Raw genomic sequence first — 9,654 nt, 5'->3', positions numbered from 1 at the left:
CTTAAGGAGCCACTAGGTGGCAGAGGTTGCTTCTTTTGATTACAATGAGAAAATAACTTTAAAATAATTCAGTGGGAAACAGGTTTTAAAAAAATTTAAAAATCACATTATAGACTTCATAAATACATTTGCACTAGTATCTTATGGCTCTGATATCAGCAGATTTGATCTATTGGCTGTATTGTAGTAATAATGATGGCAAAAACAACAACAATAATAGATGAACCACGAACACTTACTGAGTGCTTCTTATGTACCAGACACCAGACTAAGAGGTGTTCATAGATTATGCTATTTAATCCTCACTGCAGCCCAATGAGGCAAACACTGTTAATCTTCATTATGCAGAGGAGTGAGCCTAGTCTTGAAGAGGTCAAGTGGTGCCTAGGTCATTGATAAGTAGCAGAGGCTGGATTCAGAACAGGTCTGATGGACATCAGAGCCTGAGTGATTAACAACCTCACTTCACAAACTCAGAACTGGGAACATTTTTTTTTTTAATTTTTTCTTTTTGGAAGGCTGAACCACGTTATGATGGAATTAATTTTAGACATGTATTGGTTTCAGGCATATTGTCATATTTTCAATGTCATGTAATATCAATGAGCTTAATCCTTAAAGTCCTTATGAAACATTAGAGTTTGTTAAGGTCTTTACAGTTATATAGGCCAACTTCTAATCTTTTATCTAATCATCATGTTTATTCCCTCAGAACCTCTTTCCCTTATGTTTGTATGCCTGTAAGAGATAATTCATCAGTGAAAGCCAGTTTTTCCCATTGATCTTTCTCTAGCCAAAAACTTTAAGATCCCTGCAACAGTGTAATTGGCAAGAACAATATCATGAAGGTGTCAATGTACATGTATAAAAATAAAATAAAATACAATGACAGAGCTGTTAAAAAAATTAGTTTTAACAAGTCCAATGTGCTCATCTTCAGAAAAGTATATCATATTCTAAAGCTTCAAGCTGACAGAGGCATCCACGATAACAAAAAGACATTTTTCTTTATTTCCTAAATAATACTTAATAACTATCTTAATATAATGGAAAAAGTGAGAGATTATGGAGACAATATTGGTTAATGTTAGCTGGGCGTGGTGGCGCTTGCCTGTAGTCCCAGCTAATGGGGAGGCTGGGGTGGGAGAACTGCTTGAGCCCAGGAGGTGGAGGCTGCAGTGAGCTGAGATCGCATCACTGCACTCCAGCCTGGGTGACAGAGCGAGACTCATTACATACACACACACACACACACACACACACACACACACACACAATTGGTTAATGTTAAGAAGTTTTGTGCCAATATGTGACTGTTTTATACATGTGAAACAGGGCAGCGAACATGTAGAAGTTTCACAGGACTATGTGACTCTTAGGAAATCTCACAGGGCTAATTCTCATTTTGTTAGTTAGTAAAGATTTACTTAGTATCTTTATCCTTGTGGTTCCTTTCTATTTCTCTTTTTTGGGGAAAAAGAAAAAGTGAGAAGGAGTGAGTAGGTGATATGCCATACCTACACAGATGTTATTTGAATAAACGAAACAGCATCTCCAAATCTTCATGTTCCCAGATGTGAAGATAGGACTGTGGGGTAAAAGTAGGAAGTTTACATTTCATTTATCTTTATTACATGTTAAGTTATGAAATTGTCCTCAAATCATCTAGATTGAATGATTCTTTTTTTTTTTCTTTTTTTTTTTAGACAGAGTCTCCCTCTGTCTCCCAGGCTGGAGTGCAGTGGTACAATTATGACTCACTGCAACCTCTGCCTCTTGGGTTCAAGTGATTCTCGTGCCTCAGTCTCCTGAGTAGCTGGGATTGCAGGCATGCACCACCATGCCTGGCTAATTTTTATGTATTTTGTAAAGACGGGATTTTGCCATGTTGCCCAGACTGGCCTCAAATTCCTGAGCTCAAGCAGTCTTCCTGCCTCAGCTTCCCAAAGTGCTGAATGATATCTTATACTATATTCATATAATACTTTCTAGTTTAGAAGATGCTTCCAAAAAACATCAGCTTTTCTTTTTTTATTTTTTTTATTTTTTTTATTTTTCGAGACAGCGTCTCGCTCTGTCGCCCAGGCTGGAGTACAATGGTGCGATCTTGGCTCACTGCAACCTCCGCCTCCCGAGTTCAAGCTATTCTCCTGCCTCAGCCTCCTGAGTAGCTGGGATTACAGGCACGCCCCACCACACCTGGCTAATTTTTGTATTTTTAGTAGAGACGGGTTTCACCGTGTTAGTCAGCCTGGTCTTGAACTCCTGACCTCGTGATCCACGCGCCTCGGCCTCCCAAAGTGCTGGCATTAGAGGTGTAAAACATCAGCTTTTTAAATCTTTAATACCATGCTTTTAAATAGAGAAGTAAACAGATTCAAATCAAAATTAGTAGCTCATTGGATATTGGAGTTTGTTGGTTATTAAATATGAAACTTATTTGTATTATAATTTAGTGGTTTTTCAATTTTTCATTAACATCTTCAAATTATAATAGAATTAAATGACAATTCAGAAATACTTTTCTTCCATTTTGTTTCCTTTTACATATTCACACTTTATATTGGTCAAACTTAAATATTTACTATGGCTGTATATTTTAGATGTGCCAAGAAATTGTGAATTTATATAACTAAGAACTTTTCTGAAAAACAGAACAAAAATAAATAAATAAAACATTCAAGAATCCAATGTCTTAGGAATTTTAGATGAAAAAATTGCTATCATACTGATTGGAGATTTTACTGACAAATAACTTTTTAATATTATTATTTCCTTAGGCTGTAGAAGTACATGTTAGGGATTAGCAGTTTAATGCTATTTACTATCAGTTTATTGATTAATTGATTTTTCATATGTTGTTTACCGACTCCTTTTTTGCTATTTTAAAAAAGAAATTATATTTACCCATAGCAAGTTTGAGAGGCTTATCAGAATAATTGTTAAAAGAGATCTCTTCTAATTTTATAATTTAAAATGGTGTACCTGTAGAATGTAATCCTGTATGATATTATTTTAGCCTATTTATTTCCTCTGTTGTGTCATATTCTCTTCTATCCCTTTATTGTTTAGAAAATAATTACTGCCTACGTACTTAGGTTTTACATGATTTGTATGTGTATCATGGTACAATAAAATCATAAAGAGTCAGACATTTTATGTTTGTCTGTACCTTTCTCTCCCCTGAACCTCCTTAATGTCTTTTGTTTTCCTGCTAAGAATAGCTGTTTTCAGCTATCCAGTAAGTACCAAGAGCCCTCATTCTGTTGAAAGTAGTTTAAACAAAAAGGGGGCAGCCTTAGCAAAGGTATAAAGGTTTAAAAATTTTCATATTGTGTAAAACTGCTTCCCTTTCCTCATTGTACTAGGATAAGTAAGGCTAGCTGCTGTGACAGTCAGATCTCAAAATGTCAGTGGCTTAATACAACAGAAGTTTACTTTTTGCTCTTGTGCAGTCTAATGATGATATTCTGGGTTGGATAACAGCCTTCAATGTGGGCAGTCGGGGAACCTGTCTTGTTCCTTTAAGATGGGGTAGTAGAGCCCATCTGCTAAGGATATCAGAGTTTGCTGATGGATCCTCTGCATCTAGCTGGCAAATGGGATCTAAGAAAATACGAAGAATCACATAGGAAGTTTGTGTGAAACTTCCAAGCCTAGAAATGGCTGACATTGTTCTGTCCTCATTCTATTGGTTATAACTCAGTCACGTGCAAAGGAGGCAGTTAAATGTTGTTTAGCTTTGTGGCCAGGAGGTAAAGGAAAAGGTTTTGTTGAATATCTAGCAGTTATTGCCAAGCCCGTGGTGGTTTTCCTATGGAAGAGATTCCTTAGGCAACTGTCATGTCTTCCTTATGCAGAAGTCTTTTGGGTTTGGGGCTGCAGGATTTTCAAGCCACATCCATGCCCTACTACCACTCTTAATCTTTGAACCTTTGGAGTAGACTATCTTGAAGTCTTTTACTGACAGATCTCAAATGTTACATTGCTCTGAGGGAGTTAGGGGCTGACAGGAGTTGTGTATAGGCATGAAAGACGGAAAATGGATATGCAGTAGCTGAAACAGGGGTTCATTTACCTGACTCTGCTGAAGCTACTTCCCAAATCCTATAGTAAGAGCTCGACCACTATCCCTCCAAGCTCTCCTCTGATTCCTGTTTCCCCGCTGTCTTTAGAATGACCTGGACTCCACTTCTGGCAGGCAGTGAACTCGTGATCACTGTGGCCAGCATTCGTTAGTAGAATTGGCTCCAGGAAAAACTGAACAAGAAAATTAATGAGGTTGTATAGGTTCATTCAGCAGATGTAGTATTGAATTGTTCAGTGATATTTGAAATAGATTAAAAAACATTATTTTTATTTTTTGCTGTGAAGGACTCTTGTGCCTAGCACTGAATTTGGTAAGTGGTTTACTTGGTTATTAAAAATTACATTCCAGTGTATCGATCAACTTTTTAATCTTTGAAACTGACTGAATGTAAATTTAATTTTAACTTGTTTTATTATTGTTACCATGGAGGCCACAGGAAGCACAATCTTTGTAAATTCATAACCCAAATGAATTAGCTTCCAAGCAATTAATGTTTTTATATATTTAGTTGCTTTAAATGACTTTTGAAGTGATTTACATTTTTTGTCAAAAATGAATATGGATTGTTTTACTTGCTTGAATTTCATAAAGATGCAGCCCAAAACTATAGGTTATAAGCATAAAATTAATTCATATAGGATGAATTAATTTATAGGTTGTATAGTATATATGTTATTCTGTTCTAAATTTTCAAATAATAATAATTATTTCAAAATATATACATAAAATGAAAATTGCTTAAAGACATGACAGAAAGTAATTTGCTGTTTGTCAGTGTAGTGTTAGTGATGGTTATGACCAGTTAACTCTCATAGATAACACTTTGTTTGAATGATAATGTTTTTTCCCCTAAATATTGTGTCTTTCTCATTTAGAATTATGACCTACTCAGAAATCTCTGTGGGGATTCTGGAGAAAATATGGATTCAGCCCAATGACTAAAGTTTCAATCAATTCACTTATCTTAGCCAGAAATGACATCTTATGATAACTTTAAGAAGAAAAGTAAATTGACATTGCTATTCTCCACAAAGTATATTCAACAATATTCTGCATATTGAGCTTGAGTTCTGATGCAGCCTCCTCCTGGGATACATGGAGGGAAGCACCAGTCCTTTTTAGCTTGGTAGGGTCTCCAACCAGCATTCTACCCATCCAGGCTAGAGAATAACCCACCTCTCCGTAAAGCTACCCTCTCCACCAGAATAGCCACAGCTAGTAATTAGAATGTAAACAGAGGTGAATTCAGTCACTGGGACCTGTTTTAAGTCTGTACTTCTCCATCATAGTAGCAGAACAGCTTTGGAGCCTGAGTTTGTTATCCCAGCTCCACCATTCACAAATTATGGTATCTTAGGCAAATTTCTAAACTTCTCTCGTCCGCAGTTTCCCTTTAATGTAAAATGGGGATAATAATACTATTTATTTTATAGGCAATGGTATGAGGGCTTATTACTATTGCAAAAATCAATTGTTAAATTTTTAGGAATTAAAAAAAATTTAAATTATTATATAATTAAATAAATTATATCAAATTAAAGACAATAAATACTCAAAACTTATTTCCTAATTATTTGACTATATTTTACTGTTACCTATGTTTTGGGGGTTATTCATATCTGTTGTATGTGTGTAGTGCAAATAGCATATAATGGTGAGCTACTTACTGGGCTGTTGTGAATCTCGGCCCAGCTCCCATGTTCAGTGACATCAGGTTGGTAGCTTGAAACTAGTAATGGTGGAAATAGACAAACACTACAAATCAGGCTTTTTTTTTTTTTTTTTGAGAGCTGGTTGTTAAACTTTTACCAGTAAACCATTGCTCATAGTGTTTTTAGTATTTATCATCCTTGAAAAATATGTTAAATATAACTATGTTATGTAAATGTGTAATATATAATATGTATTTATATATTAACATGTACATATGTGTTTTGTGTGTGTGTATAAAAAAAACAGCATGGTTTTGAGTAAATTCTCAAGATGTATTAGCCATTATTACTTCTGAGTTGTGTTTATTTCCTTTTTCATTTCTATATTCTTTCCTCCCTTTCTCTTTCAGTTCTATTTCTTTTCCTCTCCTTTCCCTTCCTCCAGCCCCAAACCTAAAACAGTGGGTATAGGAAAATAGGAGAACAGCTGGAAATTATTCTAGTTCCCCTTTCTTTCGTCCTAATGTCTACTGACTTGATCTGAGACTATGTATATCTGATGTAGCACTGGATTCCCAGCACTGAGCAGTAAGCCTGCCCAGCCCTCAACTGGTCCCTGCTCCCCAGATCCACCTGAGGGCAGGCAGCAAGAGTGTTGAAGAGGCTGTGCAGACACAAGACACACAGAGTCTTCCTTTTGTGCACTAGTTTCTCATATGCCCCATTTGGCTCTAGAAAGTCAAAGCTTCAGTTAGGAATTGCTTCCTTCAAGCAATGTTGCCCTTCCAAGACCACCCCCAAGATTACTAAAAAGGTTTTAGAAAATGTTCTAGAGAGCATATTAGATTAAGTAATTTCAAGCAACTGTAAATAGCAGTGGACTATTCAGTGAAGAAGTATGCAAATATAAGGACTTACTAAGGTTTTCATTTTCCCCCAATTCTGGAAACTCTTCATCTTGGCCCTTCTTCCATTTTATAGGCCTAGTCAAGAGCTTTCCTATATAGTAAGGTAGTAATTGTTATCACACTGACTCTGGTTTTCAGAATCAGATATTCATCCTGTTTGTCAATTTAATGACTTGCTTTGGCTCATTTTACAATAAGAAATCCCTCTTTTCTGTGTCCTAATTCAGTTTATTAATTTGCCTTTTAATGATGAACTTTGAGATTTAGTTTTATAATGTCTTGGTTGCATTTTTAAAAAAATTATAGGTTACTATTTTGCCCTAATTCAAAGTAACAGTAACACCTGAATTCTGAGTTGCTATTAAGTAGATAAAAATACCAATTTGCTTCATTTACCGATAATTACACTTTTAGTGAACAGAGTCCTTCATAGATTCTAAAATTTAAGGAGAACTACCCATTAGATTTTTATGCATATGACTTTTGCCACAATCCTCATTGACCTTCCTAGTGCTCCTTGTGATCAAGAGCTCAGGAATCTATAACCAGCTCTTTTATTTATGCCATTGGTACTAACTTATCTAAATATGAAAACGTGTACCAGCAGATAATTGTAGATGAAGAAATGAAATTCAAAGATGAAACTTTTCTTTTAATGATCTGGTCCCTTAAAATAAAAAAAAATTAAACGTTTTATCTCAAGATTTTGCTGCCCAAATCATCTTCAATAGGCTATGCATTGGCATTAATCCATCCTCTGGGACAATTGGGTTGCTTTTTAGGTTGAAGGTGGTTCAGCATCTGGCACATGAGTGGCCCTCTGCGGCAGTAAGTTAATTGTCTGTGCAGCCCCTGGTATTGTCCCAGCTGCAAAGCACATGGTACAGTGAGCAGACGGCAGCTGCATTGGTCCTGCCCCCTGGTTTCATTGCTTACAGGCCACAAATCTTTCTGTCTCCTTCCTTCCGTTTCTCTCCTTACACGTATATTTACTTCCATTTATTTGCTACTGTGAGCTCAAAAATATTCCTTTTCATCTCTGCCTTCCCAACCACCAACAGAAACCCAAAATATAAATTCTGTTCTTGTGTAATATAAGATAATATAATCATTTCCACACATAGTTGGAAAAAAAAGCTCTTTGAATTTAAGGAAAAGGCTGGGCTAGGAGTCTCCTGAAGAACAGGTGTTGTAGTGTGTTTGAATCCTGGGCCATCTGCTAGGTCGTGAGAACCTGCTGGGTACAGCTGGCTGCCTGACACATCAGGGTGTCACTGATTAATACATTACATGAAATGTATTAACACCATAGTCATAGGAAATAGCACCCCAGTATGATGTGTAGCTGAAATTTTAAAGGTAGATCTGTAATCTGTTACACTTTTTGTGAAACTTAAAGTGTGTCAAAATGAGACTTAGAGTGTGTCATATTTGGGAGTTTATGCTTTCCATTCACTTAGACAACCTGTTATTTCTCTTTTATGCTATGAAGATCCAATGATATTAATCTTTCAAAATGTCAGATTTCTTCTCCACAAATATAATACAAACAAATAATATTCTACCCAAAAGCACATCTCGCAAAGATCAGACTCTCTCTTTAGTAAAAGATTTTTCCATTCTAATCTGGATAAAGTATTACCAGAATTAAATTCCATTTCATGAATATATTAAATTCCATTTCATGAATATATTGGTAGTATATATCCAAAATGCATTACTTTGTCTTGACTTCCTTTGGATATGTTTCTGTCTTCTGGAAGTTCTTGTTCATATTTTTGAGGGGAGTAGGTGTAGACAGCCATTATCTACTTTTTTGAATTATGTTTTTGTGTTATCTGAGTGATCTGTCTACTAGTCTTACATCTTTCAGACAAGCTCCAAATTACCAGTGCTCCCCATCTTAAAATACAGCTGACAGAAACTGAAGGAAACACTTTACAAGTACCAGAGGGAAATGCTGTACTTGGATTATAAGTTTCCTTCCCAGAGGGAACATACTGTCTAGCCACTGGAAATAGGCTGGGAAATATAAACTGAGCAGCAGAAACAACTGGATCTGTAATAAATTGATAGCTCTTGGTAATCTCCAGTGAAACTAGAAATCTCTTCTCCATGAAGGAAGTCTTATATGAAAACAGTGTATCATCTCCTGTGTTTTCCTTTGTCAGACTTTTCCAATTCTCGTAGGAATTAAACAGATGAATTGCAATAACGTGCTAATAGTCCTAGAGACCAGATGCATCATTGATAACATTGTTGATTTGTGAACATTTATTGCAACTTCCATCTCGAAACTCAAGTCATATTCTGGGGCTTTCCTCTCAAAAAGGGCCCAAGAGCTGGAATCAGACCCTTGGGGGTTCTGGCAAGTTGGGAAGGATATTTTATCAATCTGTTCAAATGCTTCCTGGATCTAGTTTGGTCAGTTTGAGCGTTAAGACAGAATCAGTCCAGACCTTCAGGCAGCAGCAGTTGGGATAGAGGAAGAGGAGGGAAAGGAGAAGAAGGGAGGGAGCAGCCACATTCCATGGGAAGAGCCCTACCCAGAACCAGAGGGAAGGGGAGTTCTTATAGACGTGCCCCAGGGGAGGCCTCATCTACAAAAAACCTACATGAGGGATGTTGGCACATTAGTAACTCCCCAAGTAAATAAAACCCCAACCCCTAAGCTAAAGACCTGTTCCTCTTCATAAAATGCCACAATCTGTCAGCAAGTAAGTTGGGCTTCCTTTTGAGCAATAGCCTATGATGATAATCAACATTCAAGATAATTATCATTCATAAGAAGTAAGATAACATTTTAAGGATTTGTTACCCACTCCTTTGTTACAGCACATGATTCAACAGAAATTCTGGTTCCCCCTGATGAAACGCAGGGATTATTAAAATTAGATAAACTAAAAATAGTTCTTTAAAAAAAACTGAAGATGTTGCATACATGTTACCAAAAAGAAGAGAAATCTGAGTTGTGTTCAGAGGAGGTATCTTTTACAAAAGCAGA

The sequence above is a fragment of the Theropithecus gelada genome, chromosome 7b (genome assembly GCF_003255815.1).
Source record: "Theropithecus gelada isolate Dixy chromosome 7b, Tgel_1.0, whole genome shotgun sequence".
Lineage (NCBI taxonomy): Eukaryota > Metazoa > Chordata > Mammalia > Primates > Cercopithecidae > Theropithecus > Theropithecus gelada.
This window is presented reverse-complemented; position numbering follows the sequence as displayed.